General features: G+C 47.8%; 1 protein-coding gene across 1 annotated transcript in view; it reads left to right on the top strand.

Moving 5' to 3' along the window:
- CHD9 (chromodomain helicase DNA binding protein 9) overlaps positions 1-27,945 on the top strand; it is a 173,477-nt gene that overhangs the window by 25,366 nt on the left and 120,166 nt on the right. The gene's annotated exons all lie outside the window — the stretch shown is intronic.

The raw sequence follows: 27,945 nt of genomic DNA on the forward strand, positions 1-27,945 counted from the left end.
GTCATCTCATAGCAGTCCTGTGAGACAGAGTACAGGTGTTATGTGCCCATTTTATAGATGAGGAAATCAAAGCACAGAGCAGGTCAAGATTTTGCCCTCAGTCACAGAGCAAAGGAACGCAGACTGGACCCACAGTCCCCCAGAGGGCACACGGGCTCTGAATGCCCTGGCCACGCACTGGCACTGGAAGCTGGGGCACACGGGGCGTGGGTTCAGGGCCGGACGTGGGGTTTGGAGCCGCTGCCCGGGTTTGTTCCGGAGTAAGCTGTCTGGCCTGGCAGCCGTCTGGCGGGTCAAGTACTCCTTGTGGATGCCCTGCCAGGTGGCAAGGGAAAGACAGAGCTGTACGTAGGCCAAGACGCTGCCTCGCAGGAACACCCACAAGATGGACTGATTCCCTTTGCACTGAGAAGCGGGGTACATGACTTAGTTTTCCTCGTCCCAGAAAAGAAAAATGCCAGTCCAAAAAAAAAAAAAAAGGCGATGGAGGGAGGAGAGGAGGCAGTGTGAGTTGCAGGGCTGACTTCTCCCAAGGGGGATTGGACCAGGAGCCAAGAGGATCCTCTGCCAAGATGCAGAGGAGGGAGAGCAGAATCCTCCGGTTAGATGGGGGTGGCTTGGCTGGAGCTCTCAGGAGCCACCCAAGGGGGGGAGTGTTGGGATCTCCAAAGAGCTTTCCACCAAAACAGCCACACCCTGGCCCCCCATCCAGGTTCTGGACACGTTGGTGAAAGGACAAAGGAATGGCAGAGAGCCACCCGAATTATCCCTAGAGTAAGCACAAGGGGCGTCGCTTAGTGTGAGAACAGAGCCTCAGTGAGCCTGGAAGGCCGCAGCAGAGCAGATCCCCATGGACTGAGGGACGGACTGATGGACAGACGGCCTTCCCACGGCTCCCTACCAAGTCAGTCATTCCATTGCCATGGGCAGTGAGAGTCAAGATCGAAAAGCCGCCTGACCTGTGGTGGCACAGTGGATGGGGCATCGACCTGGAAACACAGAGGTCGCCGGTTCGAATCCCTGGGCTTGCCTGGTCAGGGCACATGTGGGAGTTGATGCTTCCTACTCCTCCCCCCTCCTCTATCTCTCTCTCTAAAATGAATAAATAAAAAAAATATTAAAAAAAAAAAAGATCGAAAAGCCTGTTTAGGGAAAGTCCCTCCTGGTGGAAAACCAGAAGCCGGGGAAAGCACGTGACCTTGGCGAGTTCTTCATCTCTCTGGCCAGCAGCCTCTTCCCGGGTAAAACGGGCAGAACGACAGTAGCCGCCTCACAGGGAGGCGGTGGGGGGGGGGGGGTTCCAGGGGATAATGTGTGTGACAGCTCTGGCGCGTAGTGATCCCTCAGCCAAAGCTGGCTGCCTCGTGTTCGGTCGGATCATGGCAGGTGGCCTTGCTGTTCTCCCCAGCGCCGAGCGGCTGCAGGCGCGGGCTGTGCCTGTGTGCTGTTGCTCTTGCTTCCCCCGTAGAAATTCACGAGGGTGTGGGGGGTGCGGCGGCTGTTCAGTTCTTGGCTTCTTCCCAGGTGCTGTTCTCCCACTTGGGGGGGGGGGATAGTAGACATCCTCTTCACAGCGGGGAGCGACACCCCCTCCCATCTCCACCCCGCCCCCACCCTCACGCCCTGTTCCAGCAGAGCCTGGCTCAAAGTTCAAAGGCGAGGTGGCTTTGTTGAGTAATTTGGTGGCACAGCCTGCCCGCCTGCCATCTAAGGGTAAAGTCTCTGGCTCCCACACACTCATTTGCTGAGCGTCTGCTGTCCTGTGTTTTGCGGTGCGGAGGCTGGGAACAGGCATGCAGCCCCCACTGACCGCAGTCCGGGCGGAGCTTCCTTCCTCTCCTGTGCCCTTGGGCTCTCCGGCTCACACGGGCCCCCTCCGCCGGGTTTCAGATCCGCTCCCGGCCGGCTGGCGCTGACTGCATGTGGATTCACACCAACCTCTTCCTCCTGGGGGTTCAGAGTGTTCTTGGAAGGAAGCCTGGGATGGGAAAGGCCTTCCCCAGCATTCCCTGTTCAGCGGCTGGCTGATGGTATTGGGCCCAGCTGCCAAGGACTGTGCAGTCAGACGGCCCTGGGTTCAAATCGCCGGGTGACCTGGGGCAGGCTGCTCTCTCTCTGCTTCAGTTTCCTCATCTGTGAAAAATGCGATGGTCACAGGATCTGCCCCGTGGGAATGTTGCCAGGGCTCGATGAGATACTGTGGGAGCACTCAACCCACGTCTGTACGTGGGGCGTCTGCACGTGGGGCGTGCTTGCGGGAGGGCTGGCCTTGTCCATGGGGGGGGGGGTCCCACCTTCCTGTGGGTGGACTCATGGGGTGGGTGGGGGAGGTGAACACCGCCCCCTTTGGCCCACCCTACCTCCCAAATTCGACCCCTGTGACAGTTACCCTGATGTGGCACACTGATGGTGTTCTCTGCAAACTCCTTTTGGGCAAGGACACGGTCTCATCTGTCTTGTAACTGTCATGCTGAGTGCAGTGCCTGGCACTCGGTGTTTGGAGTAAACAGTGACAAACAAAAGAGGGGGGGAGTGTCTGACAGGTAGCTTCTGTCTGTTCCAGAGCTTTCTGATTCTCAGTTGTTCTTTCTGCCCCCATTTCTCCTCCCTCCTCCTTTCTCCCTCCTTCCTTCCTTCCTTCCTTGCTTCCTTCCTTCCTTCCTCCCACTCTCCCTCTTTCCCTTCCTGTTTCCGTCTCTCCCTTCCTCCTTTCCTTTCCTTCCTTCCTTCCTTCCTTCCTTCCTTCCTTCCTTCCTTCCTCTCACTCTCCCTCCCTTCCTCCCTCCCTCCTCCCTCCTTCTCTGGCTCCCTCCCTCCCTTCCTTCCTCTGTCTCCTTCCTTCCATCCCTTCCCTCTTTCCTTCCTTCCTTTTGACCTTTCTTCTTCAGACCTTCCCTTCTTTTTTTCTAAATGGAAATCGCTTCCTCCTTGCCTCTCCCCGTACCCTCCAAGCTGCCAGAGCATCATCCCCTGAGAGCCCTTCACCCAGCCTGAGAGCTGCAATTCCTCTTTCAAATTGAGTCTGTCCCCTGACTCATTCATTAAAATGCATAGGGCATGTGACCAAACTGCATAATGAGCCTCTCTGGAGGAAGGCTCCCAGGCAGGGAGATGCTGCCAACTGCAAAGGCAAACACTCCCCCCGTCAGCTGCGGCTGGGGCTCATTGGCCCGCGTGCCCTGGGAAGGCCTGGGCCCCGTTCTTCTCCAGTAAATCAGTCCAGCCCTGGAGAGCAGCGGCCTGGCGCGGATGCGCAGTCTTGGAAGCGGTGCTGTGTTGTTGGAGAGTCCAGCCCGTGACCTTTCTGCGACCTTCCTCCAACCCTGTTTTTCATGTAGCTTTTCAGTTGTTGAAATATACTGGTAGCTATATGAGCCATATCTGAGTATATATTTTTTTTCATAAAAATTCTAACATGAAGGCAAGCCTCCCTTTGATAACTCCAGATTATTGGGACCCCTGCCCCTTTTGTCTTAGAGCTCTTTCACCTTCCAGGGGCCTTTGGCTGCTCTGTAACAGCCCCCCCTCACCCCGGTGAGGGCGATTGGAGGGCCCAAACACCCATCAGCCCTCCTAAAGCCCTAGGCCACTCCCCAAGGAAACAGTCAACATGCATCTTGGACCTTTTCTCAGCCCCCTTCCTAGCAACCCCCCATCTGCCATGTGTAACCCCCGCTCACCCCCATAACCTCATCCCTACCAAAGAGCCCTATTGTTTGTCCACACTCAGAGAGCAATCAGGTAGACCAGATCCTCCCTTGGTTAGAAATTTAGGTTTATCGGTTTTCTGGAGGATCGACCCTTTAATATTAGAGTCTTGAATGATAAAAAAGGGTGTCAAAATCCGGTGATTCCCATGGTGGCCTGTGACACACCAAGGCCGACTGTGCTCCGACGCCCCTAATTCATGGCCTGTGGGCAACAACCTACTCCACTAGCTGGGTCACCTTGGGGAAATCAGCTAAGGTCCCCGAAACACAGGAGCTCCCCTGCGGCATGGGAATAATACTGGAACCCACCCCCCTGGGTTGCCGTGACGCTGAAATGAAATTATCTATGGAAAGCTTTCTGCCCTAGGCCGGGCGCACGGCGAAGATGCAGCTAATGTTCATAATTATCATCATCATTCTTTTCACCCTGAGCTGTTTTTGTTGAGCACCTACTATGTGCCATGCACTGTCCTTGCTTGTGGGAGCATAGCATTCAGGGCATCCCATATGGTCCCTGCCCTCTGGGGGCTTATGTTCTGGTATGAATGGATCATACGTTTCTGTTTGAGACGCATTTAGTTCCCTATTATGCTATGCAGGCCTCACCGATGCCTTTACGTCAGGCAAAGGCAATCTCGTGGCCCCAACTGGAGAGATAGAAAGCTGGGTGTAGAGAATTAAGCTAGAAACTGCCCAGCTCTGGATCTGATGTGGGGTCTTCCTGACACCAGTTTCTGGAGGTAACCGTGGTGATTGTTCTGGGCATGGAGGTAAGGGGCAGGTCAGCAGCCCCCAGAGCCCTGAAAACCCTGCCCCCACCCGCAGGAGCACGAAGTTGGGACTGCCCGCCAAGTGCCTCTGAGAGGCCCAGTTAGTTCTGTCCATCAACTGGGCCTAACCAAGTGTTCCTCTGCCTGGGGCCCCTCAGCAGCCCAGCCTCTCGCCTGTGGTCCCTGGCCGGGACAGCAGGCAGCTCAGCTGTCTGAGGGCCCTCCTCTTGAATCCCCAGAGAGCAGGAGCTAGAAGATGGCGAGGACTGTGGGTTTCATGACTAAACTTCCCTGGGTGGGTGGTGCCCAGAACTCCCGGCTAGAACAGGACTCTCCCTTTAAACACCCAGCATCACCCCGGTCAGGGCCGGGCCGGGCTGGTCCCTCCTGAGAAAGAACACCACACACAGGAACTGGAGGTCTGTCCTGCGGGAAGTACCGGGGGCAGGCCTAGCGAAGACCCCAAGAAGAGGCCACCCGGGGCCAGCCACCACAACAAGAGACCTGCAGTCTGAACAGGGCTCTCCCACAGGCACTATCCTGACCCCAGCCAATGACCCCTTGCCACTGACCGCAGGTTCGGAACTTACAGGGCAGCACGTGACTGATGAAGAGGTCTCCACCTGCAGGGCCAACTCTGCCTGCTCCGGCTGGGAACACACACCCTCGCCCTCTCCAGCCGCTCTGATCCACCCCCTGCGTTGACACGCCCATGCCCTTCCGAGGTGGGTTTCATATCAGTCCCAAGAGGAGGCCTGTGTTTTCTTTTTTATTGAACCCAAGCACACAGGATTATTCATAGTCTTTGATCCATGACATTCTTTCCTCTTCAGTTGGACCTTACACAGCATGCCTCTGGCTGTGCTTTGCTTATTTGTTTACGTATTTATTTGTGATATAGGAAACACCTGTGACCCCACCGCTCAGTTCTTTCCCTGTGGTCCTGCCTTCCCATCAAATTGCCTCCCTCACTCCATCTTGAATCTTGAGTCTCCCGTTCCTTTGCTTTTCCAAAAAACAAACAAACAAAAAAAGACTGTACTTAATATATTTTTCTAAAAGGCATGCTGTTCAGATTTTGTTGTTTTGACCTTACTTCAGAGAACATCTTGCTGCCTGTAGCCTTCTGGAATATCTTTCTTCTCATACTGTTCTGTTGGTAACATTCATCCGTACTGTAGCACGGAGCTATGGTCCATTTATTTTCACTATGACACCCTAGTTCTGTCCATTATGTTCCACACCACACGGGTTGAGTCATTCCCCTGTCAGCAAACACTTGAGTCGTGACCAGCTTTCCACCACTGGCAATGTGCTGAACTGAACATTCTTCTCTAAAAATTTATATTTACTGATTGTTTTTAGAGAGAGACGAAGAGAAAGAGAGAGAAACATTGATTTGTGGTTCCACTTATTTATATGTTTGTTGGTTGATTCTTGTTATGTGCCCTGACAGGGGGTCAAACCCGCAACCTTCGTGTATCGGGATGACACTCTAACCAACTGAGCTGCCTGGCCGGGGCCCTGAGCTGAACGTTCTTGCCCATGTCTCCTATGTGAAAACTATGTGAATGTAGCAATGTATAATCCTACCAACAACAAACGTATGCAGGTCCTATTGATCCATTCTTTTTGACACCTGGAATCATCAGACCTCTTAATTTTTTCTGACTGAAGTGTTATCAAACAGTGTGCTTCATTGTGGTCTGTTCCTTTTCATTGGCTATCCAGGTATGGTTTACAATGGTCACTGGGACAGTGAGGATCACCTCTGCAAGGGGGCTGTGAGGATTTAAAGAAGCACATGATTGCACACCCTCTTCCAATTGGGACCATGTCACTGTCTTGTTCAGCTCTGGGTCCCCAGTACCCCACTTGATACCTCATCATTATCATCACTGTCATCATACAAATAGCAGTAGGTAACATTTACTGAGTGTTTACTATGTGCCAGGTGCTATGCTAACTAAGACCTTTACTTTTGATAGCTCATTGAATCATTCCAGACACCCTATAACAAAGCTCTATCTTACCCCCATATAAAATATGGGGAACTGAGACAAAGTATCCTTCCCAGAATCACACACGTGGTAAATGAGGGAGCCAGGATCTGAGCCCTGGCACCTGGTACCCGAGCCCTTAACCGCTCTATTTTAAGTGTCTAATAAAGCCTTGTAGGAAGTGTCTCTTCACTGGCCTGTAACCAGAGGCAGGGTCAAATGCCATGGCACTTTTACTTCTCATTGCCTATCAAATATGCTTAAGATGCACCTACATTTTGGTTATAAACAAAGCTTAGAGGATTTTAAAAAAATAAGTTTACTCTCGTCACATGTAACTTTCTCATTGCGAGAGACATCAGACCTACAAACTGTTCTCAAACGCCACAGGATGTTTGTGAATTCCTTCTGTACCAACAAGTCTCTTCATTCTGCACTGTTTTTTCTCTTATCACACTTATTTTGAACATACCATATAATTTACTTATTATTGTGTCTATTATTGACTCAGAAGGGCAAGAGCCTTTGCTTACTTCTGTCTGTGTTGTAATTGGTTTAGCACTCATTTATTCCTAGTGCCTAAAGTATACCTGGCCCAGAGTAGCAGCTCAACAAATATTTGTTGAGTGAGTGGAATAAATGTATGCCAGAAGGAAGGAAGGAAAGAAAGGGAAAGGAAAGGAAAAGAAAGGGAAGGGAAGGGGGTAAGGGAAGGAAGGAAGGAAGGAAGGAATTCAAAGTTGAACAATTAATGACAATTGACTATTATTTTTAATGATGTGGTTCTGTTTTTCTTTTTAAAGCCAACTATTTGTTTCAAGTGTCAGGTATCAAACATTTCCATAGGCCTGAGGTTTCGTGTCTGTCTGCCTACATATGAAACAGTCCCGAGGATCCAAAAATGTTTTGCTGCCTTTTCCTTTATCTCTCTCTTGTTTTTTTTTGTTTTTGTTTTTTTACAGAGACAGAGAGAGAGTTAGAGAGAGGGATAGACAGACAGGAACAAAGAGAGATGAGAAGCATCAATCATTAGTTTTTCATTGCGACACCTTAGTTGTTTATTGATTGCTTTCTCGTATGTGCTTTGACTGTGGGGCTACAGCAGACTGAGTAACCCCTTGCTCAAGCCAGTGACCTTGAGTCCAAGCTGGTGACCCTGTGCTCAAACCAGATGAGCCCGCGCTCAAGCTGGCAACCTCAGGGTCTCGAACCTGGGTCCTCCGCACCCCAGTCCGACGCTCTATCCACTGTGCCACTGCCTGGTCAGGCTTATCTCTTAAAAACCAACATCAACAATGAGCTGCCTGCCTCCAGGAAGACTGGCGATGAGGTGGGAGGCATTTCAGAAAGAAGCAGAGCCCTCCTGGCAGCTCTCACCTAGCCATTTTTCTAGAATCTCCATCAGTGTCCAGGCCCAGCACACCCCATGAAGTATCTGTCCTGGGTAACTGGCCCGAACCCCTGGCTGTTCTTGTTTCAAACCGGGGTGCCCTAGAAGGCAGGAGTCAGGACCCATGCCTCCTAGTCCGGCGTCTGGCTCAGGGCTCGGAGATGGGCCACCGAGTAATTATAGCTTCCCTCTGTGGCGTGTAGGGCAGGAGGCTGGTCTAATAAAGGAAGCCCACTGTCTATCTCCAGCCTGGCTGACTCACGGAACCGGGGAGTCCCAGAAGCGCTGCCCGCGGAGGGTGGGGAGCAGCTGGGAGGTGGAGGGCAAGGGTGGCCCGCTAGCCCCGGCCAAGGCCCCTAGGTTCAGGAAACTCCCTGCTTGGCCTGGGGGAACCGGCAGCTGGAGCCAGAGGAAGTGGGGCTCAGGCCCAGCAGCTGCCACTCTCACAACTGCCCCGCCTGCCTGCCGCTCCCTTGCGGGGAGGCCCCCTGCCGTCCTGAGTCTCCAGGCGCAGACATAAAATAAAATGGGTTAGTCATTTTCCTATGCAGAATTAATTGGGGGAGGGGCCAAATTGCCTCCACTAAGGGATGGCTGTGTTTGTATGCCACACCAGTGGTTTTGGTTTCTTGGGGGGGCGGGGGGGAGGGAGGGCTGGGTCGATGGAGTGATGAGCAGTGTGTCCCTCTGATTTCCCTCTGTGGCCTAGGAGGTGGCGAATGAGGTCTTTCCAGGCACCCAGACAGTTTGACCTGGGTGTGGCTCCGGCCTGCTCAGGAGCACATTTTGTGTTCCTCCTTAGATAGGTCACTGGAGGTCATTTTATCCTTCCTTCTGTCTCCCGCTGCTTCTTCCCTTGACAGCCAGCCAGACAGAGACAACCTGACCTCCTCCTCCTGGGCCTGTGGGCAGGGAGATTCCGGTTCCCACCCCTTCCCTTCCCGCTGAGTCACCCACCTCCCAGTCAGGTGATCCTCCCCTGGGCCCTTCCGAGAGCACCTTGACCTATATTCCAAACTCTCCATTACAGCCGATTTGCATTGTCCTGACAGAGGGCCCCGCTGGGCCAGCTGGCAAGGTGCCCGAGCGCTCTGCTGGCTGCCCGGGGCTGCAGACCGGGCACCCTGGGGCAGTGGGAGGGGGGTGGGAGGGGGTGCGCCCCTTTCCGAGAAAGACAGCAGCCGGGCCTGGAAATGGAAAGTTAGGAGGCTGGAGGCTGTGTGTGGAGTGGGGGAGGAAGGGGTGGTGAGTTGAGTCAGCTAGGAAAACTGACAGCCGCTGGGAGACACACGCTCCCCCCTCTCCCGCTCCAGGCTCCCTGGCTCGCTGCCAGGCCCTGACTGAGCAGGCTGCTGGGGACAGCGGTGAAGGGCAGATGCAATCCTGGCTGGTGGCTGGCTGGCTGGCTGGCTGGCTGATATCGCTGCCACGGGAAGGGAAGAGGCGAGAAATCGTGCAAATCATGGGATAACTAACTCTGGGTGACTCATCTGGATCTTCAGCAACCCAGAACTCTCCCCGCCCCGCCCTGCCCCCCCAAGGAACAAGTTCCCACTCCCAGAAGTATCCGCAGAATGGCCTCTACTTAGGCTGTGTATGGGCTCTTTGTGTAGTCTCTGCCTGTGTCCCCTGTGTCCTCTGGACGTGCTGTGGGAAAGAGAATTAAAAGGGAGGTGTTGAAAATCAGACTTTCAACCTCATCTTTGGCCTTCAAGCCAGTGGTCAGCAGCAATATCAACTGAAGATCACCGTTCTGTTGAATTAGACGGGGCCCTGAACTAGGCGTCCGTCTCCAAAGCCCGGCCTTACGTGTTAGTAGCTCCGTGTCCTCGCCAAGTCACTCTAAGCCTCTGTCCCCCAACCTGTCTCATGGAGATTTTAATAAAACCTCCTTTACATCAGACGATCTGATCTTTAGGTCAGCTGGTGTGTGTAGAAGTATTATATTAATTCTATATAATTATGCATGGCTGTAGCATGTTCTTTCCTGTGGATCATTATAGCCCTTCTCCCTCCGATCTGGAAGCACTATTTTATTTGTTGGATGTCCCAACCACAGAAGGGCCTGCCTCTGGGTGTGTAGATGGAGAGAAACTGTAGCCTCTAGCCATGCTCCGGTCTACCAAGTCTAACACACAGCCCCACGAAGCATGTTTACGTACCTACCGCCCACAGGTTATTTACTGAGTGATTGATTCTAGAGAGAATGAGAGAGAGACAGAGGACCATCGATTTGTGGTTCCACTTATTTATGCATTCATTGGTTGATTCTTGTATGTGCCCCAACCGAGGATCAGACCCACAACTTGGCATATGTATGGGGACGACACTCTAACCAACTCAGCCAGGGCCATCCTTTTATTTCTTTTAATTCTTTTTTTTTTTTTTTTGTATTTTTCTGAAGCTGGAAACGGGGAGAGACAGTCAGACAGACTCCCGCATGCACCTGACCGGGATGCGCCCTACCGAGATCCACCCAGCATGCCCACCAGGGGTGATGCTCTGCCCACCAGGGGGCGATGCTCTGCCCCTCCGGGGCGTCGCTCTGTCGTGACCAGAGCCACTCTAGCGCCTGGGGCAGAGGCCAAGGAGCCATTCCCAGTGCCCGGGCCATCTTTGCTCCAATGGAGCCTCGGCTGCGGGACGGGAAGAGAGAGACAGAGAGGAAGGAGAGGGGGAAGGGTGGAGAAGAAACAGATGGGCGCTTCTCCTGTGTGCCCTAGCCGGGAATCGAACCCGGGACCTCTGCACACCAGGCCGACGCTCTACCACTGAGCCAACCGGCCAGGGCTTCCTTTTCTTTCTTTACGTCAAGAAAACCCTATGCATTGATCATAATTTGGATAAAAATCTGCCCATTGGAATGAAGTCCAATTTTCAAAATCAGAATATAAAACAATGAGTTTAAACAATGAGTTTAACCATCTGGTGCACAATAGGTGCAAGTGAGGTGGAGGAAGGGAAGAAGGAAGGAAGAGGCGGAGGGAAGAAGGAAATTCAGCAACTTTGAGAGCGGAGTTGGATTTGTCAGAAATTAAGCTTCAACCTCTGAGCCCTTCCCTTGCACGTAGCTCTTCCAGGGCCTGGTACCTACTTTTAACTCATGCATTCCTTTCCTACAGAGAGCCCACTGTATTGTATACGCTCCAGGCCCTGTCACACCTGGTTCTGCTCCTGTACAGGTAGGGACTTGGAGAGACTCAACTCTTATTCTTCTTTCATATTCAGCGAATATGAGAAGAAACACGCGGTGCGGGGGTGTGGCATCTGCGTGCTGTCTCCCCCTGACTCCCCATCTGAAATTCGCAGGAAGACTTACACGGAGTCCAGGCAAGGCCCAGGCCATTCAGGAATGGGGTGCAGACAGAGGGCGGAGGTCAGGGAGGGGCAGAATTAGTGTGCCAATTCCGGTCAGCTTCCAAATCCGCTCTGGCACTTGAAGCTCTCCCGTTTTCAGGTTTCAATCCGGTTGCTCAGCGTGGGTTGAGGGGGTGCAGCGGCCTGCAACCTGGAGCTCGCTCACTAGTCCTGGCCCGCCTTTCCTAGTCCTCTTTGGTGCTGGTGGTGGTTGATTTCTCTCTCTCTCTCTCTCTCTCTCTCTCTCTCTCTCTCTCTCTCTTTAAGATTTTAACTTTAATAGCTAATATTATTGTTTTAGGAAATTTTCCCCCTGGCCCTGGATGGGTTGCTTGGTTGGGTACAGTGTTGTCCCCATATGCCAAGGTTGGGGGTTCGATCCCTGGCCAGGGCACATATGAGAATCAACTAATGAATGTATAGATAAGTGGAACACACATGGATGTTCCTTTCTCTCTCAAATCAATAAATAAAAAATAAAAAAAAAAGGAATCCCCCCGCTGAACCAGGAATAGCATGCTGACATAAAAATACACATATACAAAAAAGTTGTTTTCTATTTTCCTGGGGAAGAAGTGCAGAATAACTTCTAGAATATTCAAATATTTTTTAAAATTATAGTTAAAAGTCTTGGTCCTCTCATTTATTAGCTCTGGGATGTACATATTTAAATTAAAGCTGTTAGACAGCCACTAGCTGGGTGTCTTTGGGGGAGTCACTTAACCTTTCTCCTTGGGCTTCTGTGTCTCTGCGTGTGGAGAGTGGTTTCAGAGCGCAGCGCTTGACCTGTCCCGTACAACGACTAAGAATACCATCGCTGTCTTATACAAATAGCGAAGATTTACATAGCGCTTACAGAGGAGGACGCTGGAGCAGAGATGGTCCCTCGTTTCCCCAGGTCACCCAGCAAGGAAAGGGCAGAGCTGTGGGCCCGGCCCAAGCAGCCAGGCTCCAGTGTCCCCTTTCCCAACCTCTATACTCTATGCTCTTAATATATATATATATTTTATATATATATATATATTTTTTTTAAATAGACTATTTTTAGAGCCATTTTAGATTTAGAAAAAAATTAAGCAGATCAGACAGAGAGTCTGAGGAACAAAGCAAATCAGCAGAGGAAGTGGCCCCTGATTGAGACCACAGCTCGTTCCCCGAGGGACATGGCCAGGGAGCTCGTCCATTCAAATCTCTGCGTGCCCAACATTTTATATAACTTGTTCCGGCGGACTTTCACAGCCACCTTGTTAAGCAGGGAGCGTTAACCCCACTTTGCAGTGAGCAAACGAAGGCTCAGAGAGGCCAGGGGACTTGCCCTAGGTCACACAGCGAATGCCCGGTGGAAAGCGCTGCTGATGTAGCTGACCACGCTTGCCCCTCTGAACACTTTATAATGACCACCAGCGTGTAATTTATCTTGTAATTATGAACCTCACATTTGTCACTTGTACCTTATCCATTTTTTCTCTTTGGGGCGTCACCACAGCCCAGGGAGGTAGGTGAGGCAGCCTTTAGATTCTGTTTTATGGAGGAGGCCACGCAGGCTTAAAGAAGGAAGATCGTGGGATAAGTGTTGAGGTGGGATCAGGACGAACGAGGCACACGTGCTGGTTAACTCTCTCCTCTCTAAAGCAGCCCCCCTGTAGGGGCCGCCTCAGTGCCCCGGGCTCTTGCTGAGCCCACACAGAGGAAGTCCTCGGTTATGAGTTCTGCGGGCGCTGCCCGTCTCGTCTTCCCAGGGCTTGGCCAAGAGAGTTTTTCCCAAAAGCGAAACTCACCTTGCATTCAAGTCCTTTCCTACGTGTACGGCATTTTATCTGCTCTGTTCCCAGTGCACGAGGAAAGAGTTAACTGTGACATTTTTTTTTTTAAAGAACATTTATTTTTTGGATAATTAATTTGTATGAAAATATGAGTTTTTTGCACAAGTGCTTCTTAAAGCAATTCTTTTTTTTTTTAATTTTATTTATTCATTTTTTAGAGATGAGAGAGAGAGACAGAGAGAGAGAGAGAGAGAGAGAAGGGGGGAGGAGCTGGAAGCATCAACTCCCATATGTGCCTTGACCAAGCAAGCCCAGGGTTTTGAACCGGCGACCTCAGCATTTCCAGGTCGACACTTTATCCACTGCGCCACCACAGGTCAGGCCAACTGTGACATTTTTTCTTTTCTCCTCGTGTATTTTAACCAACATGAGGGAGACTTGGCCATTTGCTGTTGGAGGAGGTTGTGTCTGCTTCTCACGGCACAGTCAGAGACGGCATTGCCTTTTTATGATGGCAGCAGAGGAAGGATTTCCACTCCCCTCAGCTCTCAGGCCACAGTAAAGTATACTTCATCTGAAGCAAGCAAATGATCTTTGGCGCCCCGGCTGAATAGCTCAGTTGGTTAGGGCATCGTACTGAAGTGCAGAGGTTGCCAGTTCGATCCCCAGTCAGGGCACATACAGGAACAGATCGATGTTCCTGTCACTCTCTCCCTTCCTCTGTCTCTAAAATCAATAAAATAAACATTAAAAAAATTATATTTGGCATTTCCCCTTCCTGCACAGCCTCTACTGGAGGCACCCAACTCATTAGCCCAGAGCAGAAGTTTTTTCTTCTTTAATTGATTTTCTTACTTGAAAGAAAATTTCCCAAACTACAGAAATAGTGCAAGAAAGTTACAGTGAACTCTTAAACAATTTTTTCCCATTGATTTGAGAGAGAGAGAAAGGGAGAGAGAAAGAGGAGAAGCATCAACTCATTGTTCTATTTAGTTGTGTACCCATTGATTGCTTCTCATGTGCCCTGACCTGGTATCGAACCTGAGACCTCAGCACACAGGGGTGACGCTCTATCCATTGGGAAACCTGGCCAGGGCTGAACACTCTTTTTTTTTTTTTTTAATTTATTTTACAGAGACAGAGAGAGTGTCAGAGAGAAGGATAGACAGGGACAGACAGACAGGAACGGAGAGAGATGAGAAGCATCAATCATTAGTTTTTCGTTGCGACATCTTAGTTGTTCATTGATTGCCTTCTCATATGTGCCTTGACCGCGGGCCTTCAGCAGACCGAGTAACCCCTTGCTCGAGCCAGCAACCTTGGGTCCAAGCTGGTGAGCTTTTGCTCAAACCAGATGAACCCACGCTCAAGCTGGCGACCTCGGAGTCTCGAACCTGGGTCCTTCTGCATCCCAGTCCGATGCTCTATCCACTGTGCCACCGCCTGGTAAGGCTGAACACTCTTAATAATAATTTTTAAAATTGGTTTTAGAGAGGGAGAGAGAGAGAGAGATGTCAGTTTGCTGTTCCACTTATGTATGCATTCATTAATTGATTCTTGTATGTGCCCTGACCAGGGGATTGAACCCTCAACCTTGGCATATCCGAACAAAGCTCTAACCAGCTGAGCTGTCTGGCCAGGGCTATTTGCAGCTTTTAATAGAGACCAGAATTGAGATTCTACTATGAGATTACGTCCAGGAAGTTTCGTAAATTCAGATACTTAGAAGGTGAGGCATTCCTTGTCTCTGTTATATAATCCTTTGATCTGGGGTTGGTAATCTAAGCTTGCATGTGCTGGGTCTTAAAATTTTCAGGTGATATTTCTGGTCACAATGGTGATAAGAACTTTCCTGAATGGGTTATTTTCTGGTGCTGAAATGGTCTGTTTCTCAGTGTTCCTCTGTGCCCACCTCGGCACAGCAGGTTGGCCAGTTAATTCAGTACAAATAGCCCTTGTGTTGGGACCATGAATCTAAACTGATCTGGGATCCATTAGTTCTGACCTTGGTGCCAGGTTAGAACCAGAAATTCAGGCTTCATAATGTTTGTATTTGGGAAATAAACCAAAGTTCCCCAAATGTACTGTTTGATGAATTCAAAGAACTATAGTAAAAAGGTATAAATACCATCACCACCACCACCACCACCAACAACAACAACAACAAAATGATAAACAGCTATCCCTCGAAGGACATCTGGAAAGCAGAGCTGAAGAGTGAGGTAGCCAGGGACAGCCTCTGCATCTTTTTCAAATTAGGTCTTCTTGCATGTATTTACTAGGACACATTTCAGGTAAAGACCTAAACTCCATCCTTGTTAGCTCAGCTGAAATGTGGAAAGATTTTTAATCTAAAGATGCAACACACACTCATGCACATGCACGCACACACGCACGCACGCACGTACACACTTCAAATAAAGAGCTGAACTCAATCATTGTTAGCTCAGAAGAAAGGAAAAAAAGCTCATGATCTAGTTAAAGATACAACTGCCTCACTATAGTTCCATACCACTGTTTCACACAACTTACATATGGTGTGGTTAAACTGTAGCATTTTGAAAAAAAAAGAAAAAAAAAGCCATCATATCCTGCTCTCCAGATGGGCTACCCTACATCTATTCTAGATGTAAAAGAAGAAACAAAGAAAAAGAATGTGTCTTATCCCTGAAAATACAGGGGTGGGCCAAAGTAGGTTAATAGTAGCAATGACAAAAAATACAATGATAAATAAAGAACAATGCAAGAATAAACTCTTGTGTTTCCCTGTACTCGCAACTGTAACCCTACTTTTGCCCACCCCTGTATTTAGGAAAGGAAATCTATATGTTCATTCCAAAAGATACATAGCCTGACTTGTGGTGGCGCAGTGGATAAAGCGTCGACCTGGAAATGCTGAGGTCGCCGGTTCGAAACCCTGGGCTTGCCTGGTCAAGGCACATATGGGAGTTGATGCTTCCAGCTCCTCCCCACCTTCTCTCTCTGTCTCTCTCTCCTCTCTCTCTCCCTCTCTGTCTCTCTCTCTTCCTTTCTCTCTCCTCTCTAAAATGAATAAATAAAATAAAATTAAAAAAAAAAAGATACATAAACATAAAGGAAAGGCAACATCAAAACTTCTGGGCTCCCTTCCTGCTGTAAAATATGTAGTCATTCTTATCATCAAGAACTTCTGCTTTGCATCTGTTAATCACTAAAGTCACTGTCGTTCTAGGGCTTGGGCACTACAAGGTCATTTATTTGACAAACCTTTCTTGAGTGTCTACTGTGGACCAGGCGCTGTCATGGCACCGAAAGTATGGTGGACAGACAGAAATCCTTATCCCACAGAGCTTATGTTTTAGTAAAGGCAGAGGAAAATAAGTAATTATAAAACGCAGTGTATCATGATGTTAAGTAATATCGAGAAAAATAGAGCAGAGAACACAATCATGAGTGAGGGATGGAAGGAGGGTCACAGTTTTAATTTAAGGTGATTAGGGAAAACCCCACGGAGAGAGTAGCATCTGAACCAAGTCTGGGAGGAGGGGAGGAGATTTCATGGTGGCCCTTTAGGTAAAAGAAATAAACGTCCTCTCTCCCGTGTAATTGAGGCAAAGACCTTTTTATGTCCAAATGTTCTTTTCTTTTTTTAATTTTTTAATTTATTTATTCATTTTTAGAAAGGAGAGAGAGAGAGAGAGAGAGAGAGAGGAGAGAGAGAAGGGGGGAGGAGCAGGAAGCCTCAACTCCCATATGTGCCTTGACCAGGCAAGCCCAGGGTTTCGAACCGGCGACCTCAGCATTTCCAGGTTGATGCTTTATCCACTGCGCCACCACAGGTCAGGCTTTTCACCAACTAATCAGGAACCCTAAAATTCTATTATTAGTAACACACACTTGTGGGTGGAGAAGCGAAAATAAAAAGATACCGTTATCAACTATTAAAACGCGCAGGCAGATCTGTTTATCTGATATTTTTGTAAGCTTTGAACGAGAGAGAGAATAAAGTGACTGAAGAAGGAGAGAGGTGTGTGTGAGCTAACAGATCTGCGGAGGTGGGGGGAGGGAGCGCGCTCCGCGGGAGGCTGGCCAGCCACTGCGGGAGAGCAGGAGAGCACGGCTGAGCTGCTCCGTGAGCATTGCTCTCGCTTGCTCTCCTTTCTCCTACTGTGCCTTGTCCAGTCCTGGGGGTGATCCCGGGACTCTCAGCCAGTCCCCCTTTACCGTAGTGCTGAGTGAAGTGCCCGGAGATGCAGGAAACAGGCCGAGGTGGTTTGTGATGCATCACCCCACCCCCACCCCCACCCCGAGGGGCTTTGAGTGTTTTGGAGTATTGCCGGAGACAGTGGTTATCAGTGGGGACACAGGAAAGCAGTTCTGAGGCTTGTCGCTCTAGGAGTCTGTGGTTCAAGTAACAGCCCTCAGAAAAAATAAACGAGTCCCTAATCGATGCAGGAAAGCAGCATTATTTATGAGGATGTTCACCTTGTCTTCTGCAATTCGACAGGCCCCTCTGTCTGGATATCCCAGGCTTACCTTTGTTCCTGTAAGTTCAATTCTTTAAATAATGCTTCCAGAGATGTAAATGTTAGGCTTCGGGTCCGCTGCTCAAATGCTGACAGGGGGCCCTGGCCGGTTGGCTCAGCAGTAGAGCGTCAGCCTGACGTGCAGGAGTCCCGGGTTCGATTCCCGGCCAGGGCACACAGGAGAAGCGCCCATCTGCTTCTCCACCCCTCCCCCTCTCCTTCCTCTCTGTCTCTCTCTTCCCCTCCCGCAGCCAAGTCTCCACTGGAGCAAAGTTGGCCCGGGCGCTGAGGATGGCTCTGTGGTCTCTGACTCAGGCACTAGAATCACTGGCTGCAACAGAGCAACGCCCCAGATGGGCAGAGCATCGCCCCCTGGTGGGCGTGCCGGGTGGATCCTGGTCGGGCACATGCGGGAGTCTGTCTGACTGCCTCCCTGTTTCTAGTTCGGAAAAATGGAAAATAAAATAAAATAAAATAAATGCTGACAGGGGACAGACAATAAGGGACACCAGCAGGTGGGAACAGGTGGGGACTGAGATGGGTTGGAGGGTACCTGCCTCCACTCATCTCCTGGGATTGCTATCCATAGGGTATGAGAGTTCTCTGTTGCTGGAACTTCTCACTTTCCAGTGGAACCTGGACTATTCAGATTTGTAGGCAAAATCATCCAATGTTTAAATGTCGGCAACAACGTCAAGACTGTTGGATACACCGTGCTGGTCAGTTTATGCTTCCTGTTATGGAGAGGTGATTTGGTTCCTCGCGGAACACGATAGGAAAGGTAGGCGAAGGAGGGACATCTGATCAACCTGACAGTTTGAGGAGGTAAATATTTCAGGAAGCCGGCCTCTGCCAAGTTGACCTTTGCCAAGGTTCTGCCGCAGGTCACTAACCAATGGGTTGTTCTGGGAAAAGCTAGTGGCATTCCTGTTGTCCTGGTGGAGTGGGAGAAAACGCCCAGTGGGGAAGCCACAGACCTAGTTCTTTCCCTCACAGTCTCCCTGTCCAACCCGGTGTCCATCGCTTGGCCCCTCGGGATTTAATTTCCTCCTCTGCTGGGCTTCAGGGGTTTCGAAACGTGCCCCTCTAAGCCCAGCAAGGCTTTGGCGACACCTTGGAGCGCGGGCGGGATGGGATCCCAGGGCTTACCGCCGCTCCGTCTTTGTTCTGTTTTTGTCTTTGGGCTTCTGCTTTTTTTTTTTAGAACTTGAACTTCTGCCAAAAAAAAAAAAAAAAAAAAATTCTTTTTGAAGAGTTTCCCCCCTTGCAAGAAAGTTTCAAAATCATTGAATGAGTTTATCAGCTCTGGTGTGATGGTAAAGGTTTGCAAACCTCAAGGAAACCTGCAGCAGCTCATCTGAATGATAATCTTTTCTGCCTTTGCCTACTGGTGCTTGTCTGGGTTAGAATGGCGGCTGGTTCCGACCTCAGGCATAAATCAAATCAACAAGTAGCCCGCAGGTATCATGGGAAGGTTCTGACACACGAACCAGTTCAATAGCTTGTTTGGGGAGATTTTCCTCATCTTGGAGAACAGATGTGTTCTCCTTTGTGATATTATATTGCTCGTATCATATACAATACACTGTAGTCATATTTGCTATTTAAAAATCTTCCCTGGTTTATACGGTTTCAGAAATTATATTGACATTACACTGTGATCTATAGCTTCCCACTCGAACAAGTCTGAAAATCAGTCACTGACTTTTTAAAGTTAGTTGTAATTTTTTGATAGCCTAATATGTGCTGGCATTACGTATATCATCATATCTAAGCTTCAGGTTATTAACCCTGAAAAGGTGATATTTTCGTCTTCATTTTACTAATGACTAAAGAAAGTAAAGCTAGGTGAGGTTAAAGACTTACTCGGACCTTACAGGAGTCTAACCTGATCCCAGCCTGTTCTCAACCAGAAAACTTGGAGAAGTTAGGAAGCAGGAATTCTCCTATTTTTAATTGTCCTACCATCAACTGCAAAACTGCTTTCAACTTTCCATCCAGGTCCTTGTTGACTCACAGTTATTCAAGTTTGTGTAGTTTCCGTAGTGTAGTGGTTATCACGTTCGCCTCACAAGTTCGATGCCCTAATCTTGACCGATAGAGGGGTCTCTGAATTTAAGTAATCCCATCCATGACCTGGATGTCTTCAGTGGGAAATGAACGAATGTTAGATCCAGGGGTGGAAACAGACTTTCAGGGATGAATGAGTGGACTTTTCCATGATATTTCTGCCCATGGCCGAACTGAGTTTCCCCTGCCATAAAGGAAATCACTTGACCTGTTTGCCGATCTACCTACTGTCTGGTCTGACAGGTTTGAGTTTCCTTGGCGGTGGGTATGTGCTGGGATTGTGCTTCAGAGTAAGTCTTGTCTGTGGACTGTTTTCTGATCAGCACTTTCCTGGGCATATACTATATCCTAGGTCAATATTTCTCATTAACTATAACCACTGGATTTTTTCCCCCTTAATTAAAAGTTTACCTACAAGACAGATAACCTGTCATTTTCATCTGCACCCTGTAGCATTTTCAGAGAATATTTGTGAACATTATATAAGAAACAACAACAATATGTCGGATTCTCATCCCACAGGCAAAAGTATAATTTCTGATCATTCATTTAGTTGGCCAGTGGTAGAACCTGGACTCTAACTTGGGTATTTCTACCTCGAATCCTGCATCCTCTCCGTTTGACTGTAATCATGGTTGTTTAGTTTTTCTAACTGGAGGGGAAACAAATGGACTTTCAATCGGAACCTAGTTTTTTGTTAACATTTCTGATGGTGATGTTAAAAAATAAAGAGAAAAAAAAGAAAGAACAACCACTTTATGAATGGCATGGCTTAGCGGTCCCAATTAAAGGTTGTAAAGCTTAGAGTTTTTCATACAAAAAAATAGGGACAAGTGTTTCTGAGCCTACCACTATGGGCCCTCTGGTTCCTCCAGGGAATAATGTGGAATTTGTACTCTACCCTCTGCTGGGAGCATTGTTATTTGTTTGCTTTGCAGCTCAAATACTTTGATTGATTGTTGCATTCATTCATTAATTGATTGTCTCTGATTTCCACATCTAAATGAAGGGGTTTGTTGATGACTTTATTTTCCTCCCACTAATGAAGCGAGAAGTGTGCTAGAACTTTCCCTTTTGGGGTTGTCTTCTGAGAAAGTAATAACAGACGAACCTAGTTACTCGGGATGCATTTTTAGAAGCCACAAGAGCAGTCTGAAGAAGGCTTTGGTTAGCCCTAGACAGAAGCGACCTAGGAAGGACTCACCTAGAACTTGGCAATCAGGTCCTGTGACGAGGGCAGTGCTTTCCCACCATGGCTGTGCAAGCCGTGGCACAGAGAGACCTTCTGAAACACACAGCTGCCCGAGACCTGTCGGCCCTAGGTCAGGGAAGGGTCTAAGCGAAGGGGATGTTTCAATGTCCCAGGCGATTCTAATATGTAGTGACGTTTGAGACTCTCTGATCGGCGCTTCCAGTGTCTTGTACAAAACCAAGTAGGATAACCCCAAATGAGCAGTTCTTTCTGCCAGAACATGGTGTATATAAGTAGGTGAACCATTCATTCAGTGTAAGATACCCATTTATTGAGCACCTGTGTGCTAGGTGCTGGGGCTACATCCAGGGTCAAGACAAAGCCCGTCCATGCCCCCACTCCAGATGCTGTCTTTGTAGTGGTGGAGATAAATAGTAACACATGTACAGGACTGTGATACATGTTAAGAAGGAAATCAACAGTAATTACGGGTCAAGGCTCTCTGAGCAGGCATTTTTTACAAGGTCCAAAGGAGCCAGTGATAAGGCATAAGGAGTAGAAGGTGAACAGGTCTGGAGACGGGGGACGGGTGGTGTTGGAGGAACAGAAGAGACTGCAGTCACTTTCATTTATTGAGAAATGGGAGGGGCACGGAGTGAGCAAGTGCGAGCCGATGGCCCGTGGAGTTTACACCAGCTACTCAGTGTGTTCTTACCAAGTGGTGTGCCCTCTGGAAAGGAGAAACAGAAGTAGCCACTAGTTGCTGGACAAAAAGGGTCCACGAGAACAGCCCACACAGCTGATGGTGAGAAAAAGTTAGGCAGTCCTACGTGATACCGAGATAAACCACAAACACGGGGAATGGGAATCAATGATAAATTTGATATGCAGAGGACTTGGCCTAATTCTTCCGTCTTTTATCTTGTTGCCACCCGTCACTTGCACACAGCCTATCGGGGTGGCAGAACTGGCCTCATTTTTGGAAGACATTCAGGTCTCCGACATACTATTCTTTTTTTTTTTTTTTTTTTTTTTTTTTCATTTTTTCTGAAGCTGGAAATGGGGAGAGACAGTCAGACAGACTCCCGCATGAGCCTGACCGGGATCCACCCGGCACGCCCACCAGGGACGACGCTCTGCCCACCAGGGGGCGATAATCTGCCCATCCTGGGCGTCGCCATGTTGCGACCAGAGCCACTCTAGCACCTGGGGCAGAGGCCACAGAGCCATCCCCAGCGCCCGGGCCATCTTTGCTCCAATGGAGCCTTGGCTGTGGGAGGGGAAGAGAGAGACAGAGAGGAAAGCGCGGCGGAGGGGTGGAGAAGCAAATGGGCGCTTCTCCTGTGTGCCCTGGCTGGGAATCGAACCCGGGTCCTCCACACGCTAGGCCGACGCTCTACCGCTGAGCCAACCGGCCAGGGCCCATGCTATTCTTGAGGTTTCTCCCTAACCAAACTTTCCGGGATGTGGAAACTGTCCGTGAAATAGCTATCATGTGGGAGAATCAAACCTATGTCTGTCGGAGGCGTAAATATTTCTGTGATCTTCTTGTTCCCAGAAACACAGACCCTGCTCCTTTTCTTGTTTTCAAGGAAAGCTTCTGCTGAAATTGTGCAAAGTCACAAACTGCTTAACATGTAACGGTAAGCAGAGGGGAAAAAAGCTAGAATGATTTATTTTCAGCAAAACTTTCTAAGGTCCCTCTGCTCTTAAATTTAAATCATATGACCTAGTGTTAATTTCCCTGGTTTGGCATGTTGGGACTCATCCTCTATGAAACAAACCGTGGAATTCCGTGCAAAGAAAAAACTATAATTAGTATGCCTTCTCAACCAAAATGTCCAAGCAGTCCAATAATCCCCAAATGCTTTTACATAAGAGATGATATATCCTAATCAAATGGGAATGTTTTAAAAGATGGCCCTAACAGTTGTGTGTGTGTGTGTGTGTGTGTGTGTGTGTCCCCGAAGTGAGAAGTGGGGTGGGGGGTGGTTAGGCAGACAGACAGACTCCCACATGTGCCTGACCGGGATCCACCCCTTATGCCCACCAGGGGGCGATGCTCAGCCTATCTGGGGCGTTGCTTCGTTGCAACTGGAGCCATTGTAGCGCCTGAGGCAGAGGCCATGGAGCCTCCTTCAGTGGCCAGCAAACTTTGCTCCAATGGAGCCTTGGCTGCAGGAGGGGAAGAGAGAAACAGAGAGAAAGGAGAGGGGGAAGGGTGGAGAAGCAGATGGGCGCTTCTCCTGTGTGCCCTGATCAGGAATTGAACCCAGGACAACAGTCCTTCTTAAGTAGTCCATATCAGACAAGGAAAAACTCACCCAATTCTTAAAAAATAAATAAATACAAGGCTATGGTAGTTGCTAAAGGATTTGTATTATTCCTAACAATAATATATGAGTTTTCAAAGCTCTTTCCAAGATGTAAGTAGGAGTTTGAAACCTGCACAATGGAAGCAGGAAAAGATAGTGACTGAAGTTATATTTATGCCTATAACTAACGAGGAAAAAAGTCAAATATTCAGAGGAAACCTGGTGTAATCCCCCCCCCTCTCTCTGAAGCTTAAACAAGGCAAGATGGATTTAAATGGCACCAGGATGAGTTTTTCTTAAAATAAGAGGCCCCTGATGCCTATAAAACAAACCAGTTGATTAGAAAAATACGTGTCTCTAGTTTCCATCCGTTCGTAGGGCTAGATGGTATACATGGTTTTTTTAAAGCACAACAATCACATCACACCACCTGCAAATTAAGGTCATTACCAAAATAATGAATTAGTGGGCATTTACTTCACAAACTAATTTGCCATGAGGCCGAAGGACCCTGCCTATCTTGTTCAATGTTGTAGTCCCAGAACCCAGCACTTTACACATCACAGATACTTGTTAAATATTTGTGAATGCATTGATTCCATAAATGTCATGCATTTGATCCCTCCAGACCCGATTTCGATTGTGACTTCTCCAGGAGTGCTTGCACGAGGCAAAGAGAAGCAGAGGCAGAAAGAGACGGAATGAGATGCTCAGGGGGGTGTCTTATCAAGGTCAACAGCAAAACCTCTTTTTCCTGAAGACCTTTTAAGATCAGGACAAGCAACTGTTTATAAAAGCAGAACAGTGGAAGATTTGAACTGTCAAGTAGGATCATGCTTTGAAGTACATTTTGGCTAAGAGCAGAGGGATCAACCCAGATAAGACTTAGAGACTCTAAGATCTGTCCCTGATTAAATAGGTCTAAGAGGAAGAGAGTAAGGACCGGCTGCTTTGGCTGTTGTTATTATCAGCAGCCTTTAGATTTGAAAACAGAGCTGAACATGCTTTTGAATGATCTTTGAGGTGCTTTAAGCTACAGATGAAAGCTTACCTAGTTCCCTCTACTGTTTGCTTGTACAAGAGCCTGAAAAGGAAGGCTAAAGAGCTTTCTAGTGATATCCTGCACTCCTGTTGTCTAAAGAACCTATGTTCTTCGCTGAGTTACTAGATTCTTATCAGATATCTGATTTGCAAATATTATCTGTCTCTCTGTGGGTGTCTTTCTTTGCACTTTCTTAATGGTATCCTTTGAAGCACAAAAAGTTTTTTTTTTTCTGTTTTGATATTCAACTTACTGATGTTTTCCCTTTGGTTACTTGAGAAAAAGTCTTAAATTTTCATGAAGTTCAATTTAGTTACTTTTTGGTTTTTGGTTTCTTTTCAGTGATAGAGAGAGAGAGAGAGAGGGAGAGAGAGAGAAGTACAGATAGAGACAGACAGACAGAAAAGAGAGATGAGAAACATCAATTCTTCATTGTGGCACCTTAGTTGTCCATTGATTGCTCTCATACGTGCCTTGACTGGGAGGCTACTGCAGAGCAAGCAATCCTCTGTTTAAGCCAGCGAGCTCGGGGTTTCAAACCTAGGTCCTCTGTGTCCCAGCCCAATGCTCTATCTACTGTGCCACAACCTGGTCAGGCTACTTACATTTTCTTAGACAGTGTCACATGAATGAAACCATTGCCTAACTCAAGATCCTGAGGATTTGCTCCTGTGATTTCTTCTTAGACTTTTGTAGTTTTTATCTCTTACATTAGGGCTGTGACCACCTTTGATTTATTGTGTATGGTGTGAGGTAGAAGCTCAGCTGCTTTCTCCAGCATTTGTATATCCACTTGTCTTTCCTGATTTAAATATCTTGGTACACTTGTTGAAAATCAATTAACCATAAATTAAAGGTTCATTTCTGGACTCTCAATTCTATTGCAACGATCTATTATATATTATATGTCTATCCTTATGTTAGCACCACACTGTCTTGATTACTGGAGTATTGTAGTAAGTTTTGAAATCAGGAAGTGTGAGTTCTCCAACTTTGTTCTTTTTTCAAGGTTAATTTGACTATTATGTGGGCATCACTTCTGCAGGTCTCCCTTTGGTAGAGTCTAATCTTTTGTTTTACAGTCTTAGGGTCTTGATTGTACCAGTTTTTCCCCAAACTGAACATGTATCGGAACATTAGTTCATATTCCTCAAACTTGCAAAATGCTAAGTTTGAGGTATACATTTTGGGATATTCCTTTTTTTTTTTCCTTTGGTGACCTCAATTAAAATGCCTGTGCATGGAGTTTCCCTTTACATGGTGCCAAATTAATTACTAAAAGGTTGCTTGATAAACATGGAGTTGGAAACTAAGGCTGAAGAAAGGGATGTAGGAAAATGGTTAAGAGTTATGGACTTTAGGTCCAATCAGTTCTAAGTTTGAATCCTATCTCTGCCAATGAATGATTATGTAACCAGGGCACAATTTGGGCCCCTTTTCCATCTATAAAGTGGGAAAAAGGAATCCTTTTCTTATAGAGTGGGTGTGAAGGCAAAATGAAATACATACCAAGTACAAGCCCTTAACACAGTGCCTGGGACTTGTCAGATGTCAGCAAATGGTACCTATTGGATATTCTTGTGAATGCTTCATTCCGGGTGTGAACCATTCTCTGTCATAGCACAGGTTTTCTAGGGACCTGGAGAGCATTGCTACCCCCTGGTTATGGATATTCCGTTGCTTGGTGGAAAACTAGGTCAGTGTTGCTAGATTTTGATAGTGATGATATTGATTCTTGTCCATTTAAATTTCAAAGGGTAGTATTTACTGACCCAGCTCATAAATTACGGGATTTAGAGCCATCCTTTGCAATAGCTTCTCTAGAGAGCATATATCCAGAAACCAAACCCCACTTACCAAGAATACCACTAAGATTCAAGAAATAAGTGAAAACCAGTCACTGAACAGTCAAAATAGATGTCTCAAAAATCCATGTCCTTAACCCACAGGTGATCCCCACAGAAAATCTTCACTTAAAACCTGCAGTCTCAACTAATAGAAGTTTATCTGTATCTCAGTTCACAGTAGAATAGAAACATCAAAAAAATAGGAAAGAAAGTTGTTAGGTAGAAAAATGGAGAAGTGTCAGCCCAGTAGTGATGAAAGAGACACACACACAAAAAAAACAAAACATAAAACCAGATACAAGTTTAAAATAAAAAGAGCATTCTGGAGGCCATTTATTATGGGGGACAAATATTATAGATCTACATACTTTAGAGGGTACTCATTGGTCATAATGGCACATAACAGTGCTGATAATGGTAATGATGATCTTTAATCACCAACTTTAAGTAATTTCCAAAAGGCTGAATTCACGAAACATTAGTTTTCTTGGGGAGAAAAGCTCTGTAAAGTAGCAAAAGATTTCATTTCAACGGGAGAGCTTCTTTTCTTAGGAAGCTAGATTAATGAGATGTTTCTGGCCTTCCATTTGACTCAACAGGTTAAATTTGCAAACTAAAGCAGTATTTAAATAAGCAGTGTAGCTGAGCTGTTTCTGTGCATTCTTCCCCTGGTAAGTGGTTGTTATTAAGTATCCTGGAGGGGGAATCAAGGCTGTAATTGTAACTTCCCACTCAGCAGGGTTTCCTCCCAGCCTTTTCTCTATCTCAGTTAAATAGAGTTGTGTCATCTACTCCACAGGGCCTTCATGGGGAATAGAAAGAATGACAGTACTTGGCAACTACACTGTATACGGCAGCCCTTCCATTCTGGTCAGGCATAAACAAGCACAGCAACGCTACTGTAGGCTTCTTTGTGGAGGCAGAAATTCAAGAGATTTGTCAACTGTAAGGTGAATGTTCAATACTGCCTAGGCTGGATTTAAAACGGTGAATAGTTCCAAACAAACTTAAGGTAGGCTGATTGAAGTTCTGGCATTCCATTATTTTGTCTCTCTCATGCTAATATGCATTTTCAAGTTTTTTTTTGTTTGTTTTTTTTTAATTTTTTTGTATAGGAACAGAGAGAGAGTCAGATAGAGGGATAGACAGGGACAGACAGACAGGAAGGGAGAGAGATGAGAAGCATCAATCTTCAGTTTTTCGTTGTGACACCATAGTTGTTCATTGATTGCTTTCTCATATGTGCCATGACCGCGGACCTTCAGCAGACTGAGTAACCCCCCACTCGAGCCAGTGACCTTGGGTCCAAGCTGGTGAGCTTTTTGCTCAAACCAGATGAGCCCACACTCAAGCTGGCAACCTCGGGGTCTCGAACCTGGGTCCTTTTGCATCCCAGTCCGACGCTCTATCCACTGCGCCACCGCCTGGTCAGGCGCATTTTCAAGTTTTAATTGGGTATTAAAGCCAGTTCAGGGCCTGATAGATGCATAGAATTTTAGAGCTGGAAGGCTTTTAGAAAATGTGCCCTGTCCCTTAATTTTACGGAAGGGGAAACCGAGGCCCTGGGGCACGTGATGATTTAATGTAGGTCACTTAGGTGATTAGTGACAGGGAGAGAGAACCCAGGTGTCCACACGCTTTCATAGGACAGTGGTTTTCCTGTGCACCTCTTACTCCTAGACCAGTGTTGCTCTCTCCCAATGGTTGTTTATTTTTTTTCATTTGTTCTTTCTCTGCTTTCATAACTGTGCAATTTAGGAAGTGGGCCCGAACACCAGGAAGACAAGGTGCCGGCCCCCAGCTTCCAGCACTTGAGCTGCACGCGGTCTCCACGTCAGGACCTGGGCTGGGTGTTCCCTGTGCCTGGCGCCTGGGCACGGCAGGTGCCGGACACCTGGACTGAATCGCCGCATCCCCGCGGCAGCGGCACTGTCCTCACTCCCGAACTCATCGCACAGGCGTGTCTCTGGGGTCCCCGAGAGAA

Source organism: Saccopteryx bilineata, chromosome 9 (genome assembly GCF_036850765.1).
Source record: "Saccopteryx bilineata isolate mSacBil1 chromosome 9, mSacBil1_pri_phased_curated, whole genome shotgun sequence".
Classification (NCBI taxonomy): domain Eukaryota; kingdom Metazoa; phylum Chordata; class Mammalia; order Chiroptera; family Emballonuridae; genus Saccopteryx; species Saccopteryx bilineata.